This window comes from Coloeus monedula, assembly GCF_965178545.1.
Source record: "Coloeus monedula genome assembly, chromosome: 1".
Taxonomy (NCBI): domain Eukaryota; kingdom Metazoa; phylum Chordata; class Aves; order Passeriformes; family Corvidae; genus Coloeus; species Coloeus monedula.
In genome coordinates this window covers 106,053,455-106,072,851 of record NC_138781.1, presented here as the reverse complement: position 1 = coordinate 106,072,851, position 19,397 = coordinate 106,053,455, and the positions used below count along the sequence as shown (strand labels likewise).

General features: G+C 40.4%; 1 protein-coding gene across 2 annotated transcripts in view; it reads left to right on the top strand.

Moving 5' to 3' along the window:
- The window catches only part of GNAL (G protein subunit alpha L), a gene marked incomplete at its 5' end in the record, with an annotated part of 184,217 nt that overhangs the window by 152,696 nt on the left and 12,124 nt on the right, over positions 1-19,397 (top strand). The gene's annotated exons all lie outside the window — the stretch shown is intronic.

Below are 19,397 nucleotides of genomic sequence, written 5' to 3'. Positions count from 1 at the left end.
GTAACCTCAAAACACAAATAAACTGAAAACATTTCAATTTGAAGTAACTATAAATCACAGGAAAGTAGTTCGTTGTCAGCTAGAATTTTTGTGATGTGTTTAGGTGTCAGAAAAAAAGAATTTGGAGAGCAGGAGCTAATTGTGATTTGGCCAATGCTGGTGAATGATGTTGTGCTTTCTGTAACAAATAACTTGCTGTTTATTCCCAGCAGATCAGCCACACTAAAACAGAAGTCAGTAATCACCTACATGTTTGTGGCCAAACTAAGTAGGCTTTGCAGTGCTGACACTGCTTAGGAGGGCTGGGAGTTGTGTGTAGTACAACCACCGCATTTCCTGTCCCAGCCCTGGGCGGAAACCAAGGCAGGCAGCAAGGGTGGGGAATCTCCTGCTCGCTGGATGCCGTGCTGGCCTTTCAGACACACACCTCAGTGTTATCAGGAGTAAGCAAATAAATAAATCGGTGTGCCTGTGAGGCATCGTGAAGCCAAGCTGTACATCGCATCCAGCTCACAGGTTATAGCTTCTACGGCTCAGCTTGCCACTGAAACATCCATAAAACAGATTTTACTGAATGAAGCATCGAGCAGAGATGGCACACTTAGAAAGTAATTGCACTGAGCTCTTAGTGATGCAAAAAAAATTGCAAGTTGGAGTAATAGTTGCTGTGAATCTGCTAGCTACAGGGGAACTTACAACAGATGCTACTTTACTTGGATACTAGGATACAATCTTTCAGTGGGTCAGTTATGACATGTATGTAAACAAAAAATCTATTAAAAGCCATCATATTAACATACGGCAGTATAATTGCAAAGGAAGAAGATTTCTTGGAAATTTTGCTGGGTTAACATATGACTGCTTAAATTAACTTTTGCAGATAGAACTGTTTTAATTAGGTAGTGACATAAATGCAACTAGATCAAAGCTGGCCTTATTATATATAGATGCAAAACCTTTGCAAGGATATAATATTTGTAAACAGCTTGTAATAGCTATAATTTTCTTGTTCCACAGTCTCTGGTGAAGAAGCTGCTATACATGAGTCTTAACTTTACACTAATTTACGTATTTCAGAAGTTTTTTCCCAGATTTCTTCTCTTGCCAGCTCATTTTCAGGCTCTTGGAATCTTTTGACACAGACTACAGGCGCAATTGCAGCCCGTGTGGACACACCCAGCCTGCCATTAACCTAACCAGTCTGGGCACCTGTGCAGAAAAAAGAATACAGCCCGGTTTCTAAAATACAAGGCTCAAGTGCTAAAGCCTTGACATAGCAGATATGCTGCTATCCATAATTGACCTAGCTAATTTAAATTTCAGTAGATGTCTGCAGTGATTCTCTGTATGTCTGTGGTATAATTTTCTCAAATACATAGCTATGTACCTATCCTGTGAGTGTCTTTTTTTTTTTTTTTCTGGAATGTGAGTTTCGTAAGCTCTAGTTCAGCATTTCCTCTTCCTTATCCAAACAGTCTTGATATTTATCTCTTTTTCTTTCTTCATTTCCACGTCTTGCTCCATTATTCTCAACTCTCATAATTTGAAATAATGATACCGGATTTTAATAATCATCTTTCTTAACACTTTGGGAAAACCCCTCTTACTTTTTCTACAAATGTGTTGTATTTAGGAGCCTCCACACCCCTTGCTGAGCTTCTAAGATAAATTGCCGAGTGTGCTGGATTTCATTCTAGGAAGGAAGGTCAGGTTGCTGCATTAATTCCACTAGGAGTAGAATAAGCTCAAAGCTGCATGTTTACCTAGAGGCACAGAATCATCAAGGTTGGAAGAGACATTTAATATTACCAAGTCTAACTGTGAACCCAGAACTCCGCTGTAAACCCTAAACCACATCACCCAGGGCCGGATCCAGACACTTCTTAAACACCTCCAGGGATGGTGACTCCACCACCTCCCTGGGCTACTGTTTCAGTGCTTGACCACTCTAAGAAATTACTTAATCCCTCGAGTATTTGAAACATGGATAGACACCTGTTTCATAAGCTAGACACAGGGCAAAAAAAGAAGTTTTCCCCTATGAGATTAAACATCAAAAAAACTTTGTTACAAATCCCCATCTCAAGATTAAGAAAAGGACAATACAATGAAAGTCTAAACTATGTGTTAATCTAGAAGTTAGTCTTTTAAAATAAGACTTCATTTGGACTGATAAATGTGTATCCCACATCTTCAGTGAAATTTTGTAGATTTACACCTGCTGATCAAGCCAGGCTTCTCCTTCTAATCAGCATTCCCAAATAACTCTTCCCCTTCTGCTGTCATCTCAGTCTAGTTTGCAGACCATCAGTTATTTACTTGTAGCTTTGCTCTGTGCACTACATGTGCAACTCATGTGCTAGATATTGCAAAGATGCTGACTTGGAAGTTAGAAAATTGCATGCAGCTTTCAAATTCTTTTTCCATGAGAGATTACAAATAAATGCCTTTTTTGAACCAGGTCTACAGAAGGCAGAAATATCCTTATTTTGTGTAAAATAATTGGGTAAACCATACAGGTGGTTTTCTGCTGTTGTGGATTGTCTTTTGTTTGAGTCTCTGTGCATTTTCTCAGAAATATGTAGTTATTTCAGTAACTTTAAGTAATATCAGCTAGCTTGCTTTTAATTGTTACATTCATCATTATATACCATGTATAGGAAGAATTACCTACTGCATATGCAACATGCAGAAATGGAGCTGAGGAGGTGATATTTTCTGAATTGTCATTCATTGGTACAAACTACAGCTTATCTGTTTCCTCTTCCTAAGCAAAACCCCTGCTATCAGCAAAACGTCATGTAAAGGGTCCCCTCCCACAGCATTGTCATGCTTGTGTCATACAGCAAAACTGCTCTTGCTGACAGGGGGCCTCCTCCTTGGGGTTAGGTTTGCTCCCCTGGTCTTAACCTTTAAATGACAGATGAATTAAAATTGAAGTTTCTATCAAGCAGCTGCCTATCACTGATGGATTTAACCACTTTAATGAAAAATATACATATTTTGTGTTATTTCCAGTGGTGATTGTCTGAGTGCAGCGTTTGCACTGATTAACAGTGTTATATGGTAATGCTTGGCACTGCCAGTTCATCTCTCTCCTCTCAGAGGTGCTTTTTATGCTCACTTTCTACTTGTTGCTAGGCTGAGATTTAGTCCTTTTTGCACAAATTCAGTAGGTGGAATTTTAAGTCACAAAGCAAAACAGGTGGGGAAAAAACCCCAGCATCGTCTCCTTAGTGTGCATCCAGCAGGTAGTGCTTCCTTCATCTGGTAGTTGGCAGGAGGCTTTTTCAGTTCGTGGATCCAACTGAATATCTTTCTCAACGGTTTCAGCTTAAGGTCTCTGAAGAGGATCTTGAATAAACTGTATCCTGAAATACACACCTCTCTCAGTTGTTCTTTCCAAGATGACAAAAAGTTGTTGAGTTACAAAATTAAGACCCTGTAGGCAAGCAGAGGAATCCTGGTCATCAGCAGATAAAGAGTGATATGGTCAGGCAACTTCCTTAACTGCTAGAATTTTTCTTTGGATAATGAGTGCAGGTTGCAAGTGGAAGTAGTGTATTTGGATTCTAACAAGTTCTGTAGCAGTGACAGAAAATAGTACTTGAGCTAGTGGTGAGAGCTGAGGGCCTTTTTTGAAAGGATTGTGAGAGAAGGCATGAACTTAGAACAATAGCGTTTTAGAATAAGACTGTATAATGGAACTTGGAACTATTTATAACATATGCAGAGATAGTGCAGGTACTTGTGTTTAGTGTAATTATGCTTATGCAATCAGCTTTTTTAGGAAGATAACCATTTGACTAGTTTATTTTTGGAAATGTACTCCAGGGTGCTAAGATGTGTATCTATATATCTGTCTTTATATAATTTTCAGCTTCGGTTCTAAATCTGTTTTCTGTATCTGTCAGGAAATATCCTTCTACCTATAAACTGTATGAGGCTGATTAATGACTGATGGCAGACAAATCTACAAATATCAAGCTTTTGGCATCATAAGTGAAAATGCCTTGCTTTGTAAGAGGGGGAAGGGGAGAAATTAATTTCCTGTTTAATTTCTACAAGAAAAACCCACAGCCTGACCAGATGGAATTTCATTTGTACTATAAATAATCAAACCTTTCCTTCTTTCATGGCTTTTGATATAGTTCTATCTAAACTGCTCCTTCCACAATTTTCTTTGTCCTGCTGTGTTCAGGGATGTTCCTTCAGATGCTCAGTGGATGATGTAAATAACAGAACAAAACTCTTCATCACCAACAAAAACTCTAAACATGCTGTGTGGCTAGCTGGGGTGGTCCTGATCACTTGAATCTGTGATCTGGGCATAGTTAGAATAAAAGACATCTTGTCTAGATTTGGTGCTCATCTAGGTAAATGGGTTTATTAACAATTCCAGAGAATATGCATTGCCTAAAAATGATTGGTTGTGGGTTTATGGGAAATGCATTTTTTCCCCTCAAAACACTGCATCTGTATTTCATGTCATGTCATAATTCACTTTCTCAGTTGGGTGTAGTTTGGCAGTATTCATTTTATTTATTAATATTAAAACATTGCTTTCTCATTGTATCTTTCATTCCATTCCTTTCCTTAACAATTGTAGGTCATGCTTAATGTTAAAACATTGGTCATTTTAGTAGAAATTCTGGTGCCACAGTGCACGGGCTCCTTTGTAAAACTTTTTCTTAGAATCCCTCATGATTTCTACTGAATTGTATTTTCAGTGTTATGCACAGGCATGTCTTTGATAATTGGTGTCTATATGGTATCTATAGTAAATTTTAATTGTAGCCAGCTTATTACCAGACTTCTGTTGATAATCAGTATAGTTGTGTTTGAAGCAGTAAATACAAAAAAAATCTGGTTGGGTCACCAATGCTGTTCTTTTGTATTCTACTTCCAGCACCTCTCTCCTGTCACGTTTAAAGATAAAGACCATAGTCATTCAGATTCTCAAAGCAAACTAATTTAACTTAAAAACACTTTATAAAAGGATAGAGGTGGGGTAGGGGTGTAAAGAGCTGAGCTTCTAGAGCTTAATTCACTTTTCTGGTCTTTTTTTTGTTCTTCTGCTGTAATTAAGCAGGGCATGGATGTTGCATGATGTTGTACTCCTTGCCAGAACAGCAAACATTTTAAGGTGAACTTCTGAAGAAAATCAATTACACTGGGAAACAAATCCTGCATGCATAATTAACAAAACCTTCTTAGCATTTGTGAGGCTGTTCTTCTCAAAAGGCAAGTTGCCATTAATGATAGCAAATTATGGGTTTTTCCTAGTTTTCCTAGTTGTTTCAATGAATCAGTGTGCAGGTCTTGCTTTAGAAAGCAGTGCGTGTCCTGGGGCCCCCTCAGCTTATGGGCCAGCCCCTGTTTTGGTGTGGCAAATGATACTGCCCATGGCAGTCACTGGAGAGACAGCAGGCACTTCCTAGAAAGTGACCTAGGCTGTGTCTTTGTTCCAGTGTCCTCATAGGATCATCCACGTTATAATGAGGAGAAGTATTTAAAATACAATGTGCCACACTAGGAGGTAAAGCCAGAGCCTGGCTTGATCCTGGTGGCTTGAGGGAGATTGCAGAGGAGCCTGTCAGTGCTGCTGTTGGAATGTGCACTGCCGGTTCCCTTGGGTCACATGCAGGCAAAACCACTGTTAGGTAGGCTGTTTTTATTGTATTTATTATATCCTGTGCTAAGCATTGGAAGATACCAGAGAGCCCTAACAATCTGTATCTAAAGCTGCTGGATTTTAGAAAAATTACAGGTTACTCTTAATAGCAAGATAATTACACTTGTAGGGAATGACATAGTTGTGATCATTCCCCAGAATAAAAAGCCACCTCTCTTACTTTCTAAGTACAGAGATATCCTGTGTGATGTCACATGGTGTTGGGCAGTAGTTCTGACTGGGGGGTTTGGAGTTGGGCTGCAGTGAGCAAAGAGTGGGGTTTTCATTTGCTTTGAGGGAAAAACCTTCGTTCAGGTTCCAGACATCCAAAATTTTGCACACGTTACTGATCTTTTACAACATGTGAGTTGTCCCATTGAATTCCAAGGTCTTGTTGCATTCAGTAGGATTACTTACATCCTTAAAACTATGCTTGTGGATGAGCCTTGGTAGAATCAAAGGTTTTTCTGGCACTGAACTTCTTAGTCCTTCTGTATATCTGAAATATTTAATCATTCTGACAAAAGAAAAAAAGTGCAGGGAAGCTCAAAACTGCCATGTAGTCAGAATATCTTGCCATTTGTTCGTGTTTATTTTATCTGCTTTTGTTTTGCATTAAGATTCCCTCTTACTTGTAGCTTCTGTGAGAAAGCAACTAACTTTTGAAGATAGTGTCTGTTTTGAGGAAAGGTCAGCAGTTTTTCAGTGCACTTTTGTTATGATCCAGATTAATCTTGGTCATCATTTCTTTCCTACTGGCATGGGCTGTCCATCTGCATAAGGTCCGTGTCCTGTCTAAAGGGGCAGAGGTGGCCCCAGACATGCACAAAGGGTGGTGGTGGAGCCCATCATACAGCTTCTCAGTGCTGAGATGGGAAGAAACACAAGCACAAGGCATTAAAAGAGGCTGGAAGCATCCCCATTTTCTCACTTCTCTGATTTGGCTTTTGTCCACATAACGTTTTGACACCAGATCTGCTCAGAAGTGCATTGCAGTGCTTGAGCGGAATTTAGGTCAGAGCAGCCCCAAATACAACACATAACCAATAAATGAAGATGGATGTCCTAAAGATGTTCATTCCTTACACTTCTTGATTTGTTTTTCATTTGTTGTAGGGTTTTCAAGTTATTAGAAATACTTTTTAAAATACTGAAATTTTAAAATCATAGTCAAAAGTCGTTCTTTTAAATATGAGTATTACTATTTTTCACTTTTTTAATGACTTGCATTGAGACCTTCTCAAAAAAAAATCTTGCAAAATGGATGAAGTGTCAGTGTCTGCTGAGGTAACAAATGGTTTTTGCTTTCAAAATATCACAGTTATGTTGTAAACCTTTACTTTTTGGATTTACTTAAAATTTTTGTCAATGCACCCCCAAACAAAGTAATGCCCCACAAAGCAAAGTTACTGTTTTCCTGAAGGAAGTGTAAGCTTTGGATGCTTCGACATCTAATGCATGATACCCTGCTGCAGTACAGACATTTGTTAAGGCCGGGAGATCAGTATTTATAGTGCTGGTGTTAGGACTGGATTATGTCTAATCTAATTAAGGAGGTTACTAACAATTTGGAGGGATTATAAGATTAGCAATTATCTGTGTGCTTATTTGATTAAAATAAACGCTTGCAGATTTGGCTGCTGTACCTGTGCTCTGGTATTTGGGATCAGAAATCCCTTTTGATAGGAAGTAGAAAAAACAAACAACAACAGAACTTTGTGGTTTGATTCTGTTTCTGTGATGATTTCAATACAATGTCTAGTCCCTAATTAATTTTCACTGTATTGCAGTGCACCTTATTATTGAAAGCCCTTTTGAAGAAAGACTTCTTTTCTTTAGGGGAGGGAAGACCATTTTTAAAAATAATATACCATTAATTTAAAAATTCAGTTTTTAGGTACTGAGCAAAGGCAGTAATTCAGAAGGATATTCCTTTACCCAGGGCTGAGGTTTTGTCTGTGACATTGCAGTTTAGGTCTGGTATCACTTAGTGAAGCTTCCCAGATTTCTTGTTTGAAAAATGTCCAACTCTGTGTTATTGAGCATGTCAGCTCATAGCAGAGCCGAGATCCTGGAGGCTGAAGTCCCAAAGGATAAAGGTCCTTCTTCTTCTTCTTCTTCTTCACACCCGACTTCGGATCCTTCTGCCTCCACCTCCTGAGGGCAACCAACTCTTCTGAGCAATAGTCTGAAGAACTTTTATATTCGAAATTCAGTTGAATTTGGACTTTCTGTGAAAAAAGGTCTCATCCTTGGAGACTGTCACAAGAGTCATTCTCGCCCTCAGGACAGGTGCTGGGCACACTCCTTCTCAGACCATATTCCAGCATCTGAGCCACAGTGTCATACACACAGTTTGATGGGGAAAAGAGAACCTGTTAGGGAATTTGTTGTTCTAGGCATCCTCACATTTCAAGTGAGAAAGAAAAAGCAAAAGGATAAAAAAGCATCTACTTTTCTCCCTGAAAATACAAAACTTGCACCTGCCCTCAGAGCCTGACCGCAGGATGAGCTGCCTATATGTCACCAGCTATAAATCATTACATAAACACGAGTGATGATTCCATATTTAGAGAACAAATAATTCCTGGTTTTCGTTTCCACAGGTTACATCCAAGCTGGGAATGGTATTTTTAATCTTCTCTTTAAAAGAAAGAAAAGAGAGAAATGACAACATTTTGAAATCTGAACTGACAAGTGGCTTTGGGTTTCTGACATTTATGCCTTATTTGTATATTCCTGTTCAGCCTTTTCCAGCTGCTATTGCATAAATCTTCCACATTTTTTCCACTAACTGTATGGGTGGAGAAGACAAATTAGGAAGTTCAGCTTCCTTCTCAGTGCCTCTTGTTAGGAGTTTTAGAAGTAGTCCAGGGTTTGAAATTGGCCTCAGGGGATTTATTAAAATAAGTTGGCTTCTATCAAGTTTCTGCCCTTCCTTGCAGATGCGAACATGGTGCACAAAGCAATAGCTCCTAGGAAGTGGCAGGGTGACTTTTCAGCTGTAAAGGCCAAAGTTGTTGTCAGAGTAGCACCATCATACCCTCAGGGGTGGTAATATTGGCCACGATCGTGCAAGGAGCTGCAGCTGCCAGGCTCCCCAGTGGCTCCCTGCAGGTCCTCAGGCTGGCTGGGCCATGCTGCTGTATTGCAGCACCAGCACAGCGTGTCCAGTGCTGCTCAGCCCCCTCCTTTCTGAGCTCTCCCACCTCAGGAAGAAGATGGTGTGGGAGCACTGGCAGCCAACATTTCAGTGTGGAGTCCACACAGGGAGCAGCAAAGATTGCCCATGGTGCCAAATTCTCTGTTAGCCACAAGCCAAGATCCCTTTGCTCCAGCTTTTTGTAAACCAGACCCAGGAAATGACAACCACCTGTTGGGTACAGGGTAGAATGATTAAAAACAGAAGTGTAACCTAATCTTTAAAGTAACTTGAAGCAGGACATAATCAGGTTGTTGCATAATTACTTTCCTCATTCCTCAAACTCAGGTCATTGTATGTTGTTTTAATCGTACAAGTGCACTGTGCGCTTTAAGAGTCGAGGAAAATTGATGAGAGTGTAAAGAAACAGGGAGTGCAGCATTAGGAATGCTTTTCACAAAATGCTCTATTAATAGTAAACAGTTGTTAACATGACTTCCTCTCAAATGCACAGGTAGCAGGGTTGTAGGGCTAGTTTTTAACACTTAAGTTTTATTTAAACCCTTGTTTAAATAGCTTATAGCTGCTAAGTGGAATTAGGCCAATTATTAGCAAGCTGGACATAGGCACTGCATTCTTCTCCTTCCATTTTTGTAGTAACAATTCATCTTCTTGCTTTAGCTCCATGTCTTCCTCCAGCTACCCAAGGAAATCACTCAGCCAAGCCGTAGGTGGTGTGACCAATTGCTTGAATACATTCAGTGGTTAAATATATCCTGTTCTAAAATGGGCAGGATAATGGTGATTTAATGAAAATATCTCAGCAGCAGCATTTGTAAAGGTACAGGAATTTTCTTATGACTCTAATGGTTATGTCTAGCATTTGTATCTGTACTGTTAGACCTCTTTCTTCTTGATGTTCTTACTTTCACCTGGTAATTTCTAGTGCAGATGATCATACACAGATATTTACCAGATACTGTTTTTCATTAACAGCTCCAGAGTGTGTTGTGCGTGGGAATAAGAAGGATAACCCATCTGTTTTAGACTACAATTAGGGAAGCCCTAATAAATTCTAGTGCCTGGCATGAACAAGTTTGGGAAGAGAGCAAGCTTTGAGTCCTTCCCATTGAAGGTGAATGGTTGCCGTGTCCCTTTGCTTTGCTAAAGTGAAGGCAACAGGTCTACCTCTGAATGATAGGTGAAGTGGTTCTGTTGGGTGTTTGGAGGTTAAATGCTCAGGAACTGCTGGAAGGATGTCAGTCCTCATCATCCTTCTGTCCTTTAACTCCTGAGCCATTAATTTTTGTCCTGTTGTGTAAGTTTTCTTACCTTGAACATTGACAAGGTGATACCCTATTTCAGTAACTCTGAGAAGAAGCTGGTGAACCACACAGCAGCCCGGCACATCAAAGGATTACTCATAGAGTTGTGTCCAGCATGACCCTTACCTTTTGTGAAGCATGTCCTTCACACAAGGTGAAGGTATGAGAGTGCACTGTTAAAGCTGAGACAAGGATTAAGGAGTGCAGAAGTGCAGAAGAGAAATGATCCGTCACTGCACTTCATAAACTGCAATAAGGAAAAGGAAATTTTACCAGCTGTTCTGCGAGGTCGGCATTAAGAGTTTCTTTTTTCCCACTGTGCAGGAAGCTGGTCGCCTTCTTGACTTTCTCATAGAAAAATTTTCTTGGTTTCCACTGATGGCATACTTCAGGTTTTACATGCAATCCCAGAAAGCTTCTTCTCTGGTAGGATAGTTGGTAGGAGCCCTCATATTCCTCGAATGGTTGTTACCTGTAGGAACTCCAGATCCTGCCTATGTCTTGGAGCCTCCAAGACGTTGTCATGAGAGCTGATCCTGTGATCCAAATGTTAATCCTTGAAACTACTGCTGTTCTCCTGTTTAACCCCAGCACTCACTCGGCCTCCAGCCATGTCAATTCTCTGGGTCATGTCAACACCTGACAAACACGATAGGTGAAAGCAAACAGATACACTCTCATTTTGCTCAGGATTCTAACACACTGTTCCTTTCATTCTCGTGTCAGCAAAAAGGCACAGGTCTGAAAACAGTAATAAATATGCGTATGTGCTTTTCCTGGCCAAGAGTGTTCGCCACCCTAAAGAATTCACTTTTCTTCATCTGGGTTTTCAAGAGAGTATTAGCATCCTCTTTTTTGAATCATCTGGCTTGATTATAGGTCTGAGAACTTTTGGCAGCAAGTTCTTTTGCACTGTGTTTGGACTGGTGCCACAGGTAAACACAAACTTCTCGTGACTTCGTTTTCAGTCTGTGTTTTGTTACCTTTGCTTCTCCTGTTTGGGGATTTTCTGCTTTCTCTTCTGTAGAAAACACCAGTCAAACTGGTTTTTCCATTTTTGCAGTCACCATAACAGACTTATTATTCCAAACCACTTCCACCAGAGTAAGTGATCTTCAATTTCTAACAACCATTGCTGTTTCTAACCTGGATTTGGCATTTTTCAGGACTCATAGTACTTGGTGAATTTGTGTACACTAGGAAGATACCTACTGTGCAACCATTTTTGAAAACAAAGCCATGAACCAGAATATGTAAGTTGCACTGAAATAATTTTTCCATTATGACAGCAAGATAAACTTGTAAGCAACAGGGGAAACTCTGTGCAACATCCAGCGAAAATATATTTTGGTAACTTTTGACATCCGCTAGTAATGCTATGGTATATATCTGGTGCTTGTAAACCTGATGCATTTTATACCTTTGAGTATTACCAAGGCTTTTTCCCACAGCTTTTTCCTCAGCTTTCCTGAACATAAAAGTCCAAGTTCTTTTTGAAGAATTCACCAGAAGAGATGGAGGTGAGGTCTTCTATGCAGTTTAGTTAGTGGGACATAAACCTAAGGTTTTGATCTGTCATTCTGTCAAAAGGCACATTCTGCAGGTCCTGATGAGACAGCTGCATTCTGCATGTGTCTCATCTGATGTTTCAGGTATTCTCAGGTTCCCTTCCAGCACCAGTCTGTGTAGTTGGTGGAAGATGTTGTTTCATTCAGACAGTGGATAAAGAGATCCTAATCTGCCGTACATCAGCTCACAAAGCAGTTGGGATCCAGATCTCTCTGGATGCCACAATATGAGCTTTCTGTTTTCAGGTTATTATCTGTGGGTCCTCTGTTCAAAATTGCACTTAAAATTGCAGGATGTCCTCTGTGTAGCCTTTACATTGCAGAACTCAAATCTGTGTCCATATAAACACTCCATGGGTGTATCAATATGCACATAACGATTGTCTGCCTAGGATTATCCACTCACAAGGAAGAAGAAGATACAGTGAATTCAGTGGATTCTAGCTGGTCAGAAGGAGGGTCTGCATGTGCCAGTCTAAGCTTCAGATTTTATCAGTGCTTCATTCTTAGTCTGTGTTTTGCAGCAGCTCCACCACTTGCACCCCTGGGAATAAAACATCTGAACACACGCAGTAGAAAAATAATGTCCCTTCTAAAATAAGTAAATAAATTACCTTTTGTCTTTTTTCTCTCTTTGCCTGTCATCTTCCCTGTTCTCTGAGATCCCATGTGGTAGAAGTTGCAGATGATGAGTCTCATTTCTGCTGGAGCCTGTTAACCTTTCTGTGTGAATGACAGTTTTCCAGATTTAAGTCTTAGTCAGTGTTTATGTTAAGAAGAGGGTTAATGATGATCCCCATAGGCCTCTCGCTCAGAAAGCAAAAACATCTGCTAAGCCAAGAAGTGGTTAGTTTGCTAAATTTAGAAGGAAGAAATGCATTTCCCAAAATTTGCACTGCTTCTTAACAAATTTAGGGAACCAGTGGGGGCAAGCTGTTATGGAAGTCATACTGTTTATTCATGTTTTAGTTTAGTTCATCTATTTTCAGTTAAAAGTGGTATTGCTGTTATTAAGCAAAAAGGGGGTATTACTGATACAGCTGAAATGTTTAATGCAATCAAACTATCTGTGCATTTGTTGAGGCTAATAGCTGGACACATGCCAAAGCCTGCGAAGCTTAGAGATGTTCTGCAGTACATACTTAGCAGTGGAGAAAGTGAGGTTAAAGTGGATGTCTGCTAGGAAACTCCCTTAACCAAACCCACAGACCATGAAAACTACAGATTTTGGCCATCTTTCTTTCTCCTCACCGAATGTGCCCCCAGTTGCCACCAGCAGTCTGGCTTCTTGAAGGAGGAGGTTGCCTGATGAATGGTATGTGAGCCCTTGGTTTCAGCCATCATCATCTGTCTTTGCTTTTAGTGTCTTGGCCAAAGTTGTCATCAGTAAATAGGGTTTAAACTGGAGTTTTCCTGCTTTGTGCGATCACTGGGGAGCATTGATGGCTGGTACGAGTAAAGCCTCTCATGACAGCAGTGCTCTTGATGACTTCATGGTGGCTGGGGCCACAGCTGGCAGCAGCTATGGCCGGGGAGACAAAACAAAATGGGTTACATGCTCCCAGTCAAGCTGCTTGTGCAGCACAGCTTGAGTGTCCAGGAGAGATCACCATCGGTGGCCTGAGACCCTGCCCAGTCTTGTTGCCCCTCTCCCTCTGGAGCAAGCTCAATGGATGGCGCTGCTCTGGGGAAACACATGGCTTTGCCAAAGGTTGTACAATCGTATCGCTTGTCCGTGGTCCCCAGCAGGCTGGTGGTGCCCCGCCTCCAGCCGCTGCGTCCCCCCTGGCCCGAGCAGAGGGCTGGGCAGATCCTTTGAACCACAGATCCTCAAACTTCCTTGGGCGGATAAGGAGCTGGCGGTTTTCAGGCATGACTGTACTTTGCTCTCCCTCTTGGTCTCCTGTTTAACCTTTTCGTCTCCTGACACAGCAGGCTCTCCTTGCTGGCGAGCTGGGAGTTACGGATGGGTGAAGGTGCGTTTCTGTGGACAAACCCCACCATTTTTCGGTCATCCCCACGCAGCCCTTTACCAGCCCTGGGCAGCGCAGCATGAGCTCTGCTGGGAGGCTGGCAGGCCGTGGGGAGGTACGGGAGGGAAAGCTGACAAAAGGGACACGCAAGGTAAATTCAGAAGATCTTTGCTAAATTCATGTTTGACCTGTGTTTGAGCAACAACCTCGGGGCGAGACGCAGCAGAGCCTCCCTCCGCCTGCGGACACGGTCCGGGGAAGGGGCCGGGCAGGGAAGGGAAAGGAGCGGGAGCCGGGCAGAGAGCGCCCCCTCCCGGCTGTCGCCCCCCGGCACAGCCCGTGTCCCCGCCCGTGTCACCGCGGCTGGAGGGACGCGGGATCGCCGTCAGACAGAGACTTGGAACAGCCGGGAGCGCACAGGGCACGGAGCAGGGGCCAAACCCTTGTGACAAGCCCAGCACCGATCCGTGGGTTCCCAACCCTGCTGGAGGCGGCGCTCTGTTCCAGCAGCATCTTTAGTACTCGTGTGTTTGCTTTGGGTGTTTTCTTCCGTAACAGCTTCTGCAGCAGCTGGTGTTTCAAAACTGGGGCACAGCATCCGTGAGGCAGGGTGGATCCCAACAGGTCTGGTTCTCCCTTTTCTCTCTGCCCCTTTTCGCTGTGCCCTCGCACGCGTGCTGGCTCCTGGTGGGAAGTGACTGCAGCGTGGTGTGGAGGGAGAGAAGGGTACTCCTCTGTCACATGGAAGCTGTATTTAAAATATAGTGATGATTTAAATTTGGCAGGAAAATCCTTAGCCGGTAAATTTTGTCAAGCCTTCTGAGGGATTTCTGCTGGTATTTTCAGCAAATGACTTGGGAAAATAAATCCTTTAGGGGGTTAGAATATTACTGGAGGCTGTTTTCATTATGTCTTTCTCACTTACCAAGAAATGTATCAGAATAGCGTGAGTTTGCTTGAAGCCCAGCCTTGGAGCCTAAGGTATTCAGGTATTCTCGAAACCAGAAATCCACAGTTTCCTGTTTCAAATGTTGCAGCAAGAATTAACCGGATTATAATGCCTTAGCTGATTAAAAAAATATACATGTGTGTGTGTGTGTATATATGTAATGGGGGGGGGGGAAAGGGGGGGAAGTTCAATATTAATGTCCCTGAGAACTGCAGCAGAAACAAAAAAAAAATTTTTTTTTCCATTTCACTTCCCTAGAGGCTTGGGTTATTCTTTTTTCTTGTGAAGTGTCTGCCTCACCTGTGACTTCATATCTGAGGAGAGTGGAATTAAAAGTCCTAGTTCTGGATGGTTTCATATACATACATACATACACACACACACACACACACACACACACATATGTGTGTTTATTTGAGCCTAGCTAAGGAGTTTGCAAAGCCCTTAATGGTCCATCCAAATTGTAAAGGTTTGCTGACCCCACAGATTACTTGAAGATAATTTTGAGATTCTTCACCTGAGAACTTAAAACCATAAGGATTTGCCACTATACCTTTTCCTTTTAAAGAGACAAGCATTTTGAATGGGTTTGATTTCTTGTTTTCCATGGGAATTTTTTGATATAAGGCCATTGAAATGTTAGGGTGAGAGCATAAAAATGGTTGAAGTAGATCAAGATTTATTAAAATGCCTAATTTGGTGTATTGATCTGTGATTTAGCACTTCATCTTTCCAGTTCTTTGGATGTCAAAGTACGCTTACAAATATAGCATGGGTTTTCTGTCTATCATATTGTTCTCAAGACACGATTTTTCTTTTAATTGTCATTTTGTTTGTGGAGTCAGAATATCTATACAGAGCCATGTAGTGATTTATTCAGTGAGAAAAGGATTTTCATGTACGATTACCTCCTCTTTATTTGTGCATTTATGAATCCTTTTTTCAGAAATTCTTATATAGCTGCTACTGCTGCTCAAATTGCCATGGTTTTTAAAGAGAATAATGCTTTTTGATAGTTCCCACATGCACTGGCAGGCACATCTAAAACCTGTACTTTTGTGTTCACAGCTTGCATAATATAAAATTTAGAGATTGCTTGTCAAACTAAGTGTCAGCTGAGTTTCCTAGGAAACTCACTGAAGATATTTATAAAACTACAGATCAGCTTAATAATAGATATAATAATGTCAGTAGCTCATTTTTTTTTTTAACTTTATCGGTCCATTTTACTTTGCTTTAATTTGTTGCCAAACCAAACCACTGCATTTCCAAACAGTGCAGAGGAAACCTTCCTTCCAATACCTTGCCTAATTAATTTCTCAAGAAAAGGGTAGTTTCTGCTGCTCTGTGTAAGGAAATGTAAAACACTCTACTGTAAAATTAAGAAGAATCTAAATGTCATACTAGTTATCTGACTGAATCCTTTATAAGTAAAACCACAACTGTGAAATAGAAATATAAATATTGTGTCATGTTATTGTTTTATTCACAGTTGAATTGAATGTGTGAGTTTGAAGTTCGTTGCACATGCATGCAAAACAGTCACTGCATAATTTAACATAAATCCTAAGTATGGGTTTCTATAGAAGCTACATAAATAGAATACCTGTCAGTATTGTAAAAAGGCATGATTCTGTGAAAATAATTATATCCCTGAGCTGAAAAAAAACAGGATCTAAAAAGAGAGTAAGTGATACTTGGTGTCCATTTTTATTCATTCTGTTATTATGTTTTCCTCACACTGATTCTTTGAGACATGAGCGTTACCACAGTTGAGAGATCTTTTTGTACTTTAAGCTCTTTAAATTGAAATTTCAGTCATGCAGACTCAAAATTTGCTGATCTGTAAATATCTATATATGTATAAAATAATTTATGTTTTGTCAGAACATAATTGTTCAAGATAGCTAGGATTAGGTGAAGTTAACGTTCTCTGGAAAGCAGTTTAGAAAAGTAATTTCAGTTTTTCCATTTTAATGCAGTACTGAGAATGAAGTTGGTGTGTTTAGAAATGAGGCAGTACCGACTCCTTATCTTATCTGGAATCCATTACTTGTACCTAGTGTGTACATTTGCCTGTCAGAACTATTTTTGGTGCTGTGCTAATTAGCCAAGTAAGGAGTTCATATGAAGGATATTCAAGAACTGATTTTCTTTTGAAAAGGTAAGAGTGTAGCTGTCTCTGTTTCGCTGTCTTAGAAATCTCATTGCACACTTAGCGATGTGGTTGCAGAAGAAGTCTTAGGAAGCCTTTCCATCACACACTGGAAAGGTTAATTTTCTATAAAGCTACAAAATTTATCCTAATCTTAATAGTAGCTGCATGTGGATTTATTGGATGCTAGTGATATTCCAGCTTGTTACAGCAAGGTGGCAGGTAAACCTTGTAAATCATTGTATTTATTTTAATATGGCTTACATGCAGACAGCAACCTTACAAGCATTTAATGGTACAGCTGCTGTGTCAAATGTTATTTTTTAAGCCCATGATGTTTGTCAGAGCTGGCTCTCTCTTAGCTGTAGTGTTGCAGTTCAGGCTATTCAAAACTGGTCCTTCTGCTGGGACGAAGTGGAAGATGACTTCAACTGATAGGTAGGACATCTAATTAGGAGATTTAGCTCTTTCCCAACCTGTCATGGATTGTGTGTCGTGTAACTGCATTACTTCTGTAATGCAGTTACTAAGGAACTTCCTCTGTTCCTTACCATAATTTCCCTATCGGAAACATGCAAGTGCTGACAACCAAAAACCTCCCTTGAGCACTTGTATAGCACTTGTGAGAAAGGTGTGAGTTAGCACTAAATACTGTGTTTAACCATTTTGGATAAATTCTGCCAAAATGGTCCTGGTATTGTAGACATCGGAGATGTATTGTCTCTGATTTATACACCAACTTCCGAAGAAATGTTTCTGCAAAAAAAGCCAATTCACTGTGTGTCTGGCAGGGTTTGTGGTGGTGTTGTATTTGTGCACAAACACTGACTTCAATCCACACTTTTAAGTAGATCCCTTTCTGTGTCAGCCATAGTCCATACTTTGGAGCAGACTTAGAAGAACAGCCATGTTAAGGAAAATTACGCTGTGATCAGGAAGTTTCAGCCTGGAGGCATTTTGGATTTGGGCTTTTTTGCCTTCTTGTTTCATGTCCTTTGCTTCAAGCGTGAGATGAGAGTTCTGCTGGTAGTAGGTTGTCACTGAAAAATGCATCGCTCTGCTCTGGTGTCTGCATGAACTGTGGGGATAACTGAAGTTAAACTTTGCTCAGTCAAGGTTCTCAAGGTGATGAAAATCATCTGACCAAAAGGTTCAGCCTGAATACAACTGCTTTCCCATGATGACTGTAGCTTCCTATGGAAATATACTTTTATATTCTTATATAAATTTATAGGGCTTTTGGCAAGGAAGGAGGATTTGTGAAAAGATGCTTTTTCTTTAGAGTTTCTCCCATATAGTTTTGCTATCAGGCACCCATTGGGTTGTGCCTAACAGTGATTTTTAAAAAAAAAACCTGTGCTTAGCCATCACACCTTGATCATCTAGAAAGAAAAGCTGGATATTCTAACTGTAGATACTGCATTTTGTTTCCCTGCTGTAACAGTGGAGGTTTGAAAAGGGAAAATATTGTAAGTAAATACATATGCAGTGTATTTCCTTCTCCTTTCAGTTCATATCCGTGGGAAACTGCTATGAGAATTACAAACAGCTTTTAGGGGGCTATTTTTTCAACTGGTCAGTGTGTGTGACCCCTGTGTTAACAGTGAGTTATATTTTAAGTCAAGAGTTCACTGATTTTTTTTCTTTCCCAGTGCAATTAAGTGGGACATGTGTTCCACATGCACACTCCAGTAAAATTGAGGAAAACATGCCTTTTGATAATATTGTAGTGGGATGTGTCAGCCAATGGGATATTCACTGCCAAATACCAAATAAAAATGTAGAAATTCAAGAAAGCTTCTAAGTCATACAGGCAGTCTGGGGAAAATGAGCCAGATCTAAGAAATGGGTGGAAGTGAGAGAGGAGAACCTGCCTCTTTTAGCAATAAATATAAAATCACTTTTTTATGTCCTTAAGTGCTGCCATTCTAACACATATTAGGAAAGAATTAAAGCTTTAAAAATCTTTAATAAGTAATCATAGAATGTAGTTCCCCCCTGTTTTTCTGGTTCTCTTTTCTCTTGCCCTTCCCTGCAGCTGTAAGTCCTTCTTTCACTCTGTGCATCTCACTGAGTTTTGGTGACATAAAGAATCAGATTCATTAACTTCCACTTTTTGTGCTTTAGTTGCAGTGTTGGAGGGCGGCAAGTCAGTCCAAGGCTTTTTGTATGTACCAACAAGCAATTCTGCTAACATTATTGAGACCATAATTAACATAACATTATACTTGATCAGCATTATGCTAAATAAAGACACCCCTTTGCCACATTTTCTGTATCAAACTCCAAAATCTTTTTTACGTCTTAACAACCGTATGATGTTAAGATCTATGGTTAGTCATAGTATTTTTTGGTGGACCTCCCAAAATTGTAGCATTTTAACTGCATTTTGAACCACTTGTGAGCACTGCGTAATGGTAACTTTGAAAGTGCTATATTGAAACAAAGTCTGGGTAATATGTTTGTTTGCCTTGTAAAATGTAACCTACAGCAATATAAGGAAATCATCAGGCTTGTAACTTTACTATTCAAGTTGTGTTTTACTTCTTAGCAGGAGTGTAAACTAGAAAAGGTAGTGAAATGTCTTCTACTAGACAATATTTTACATATC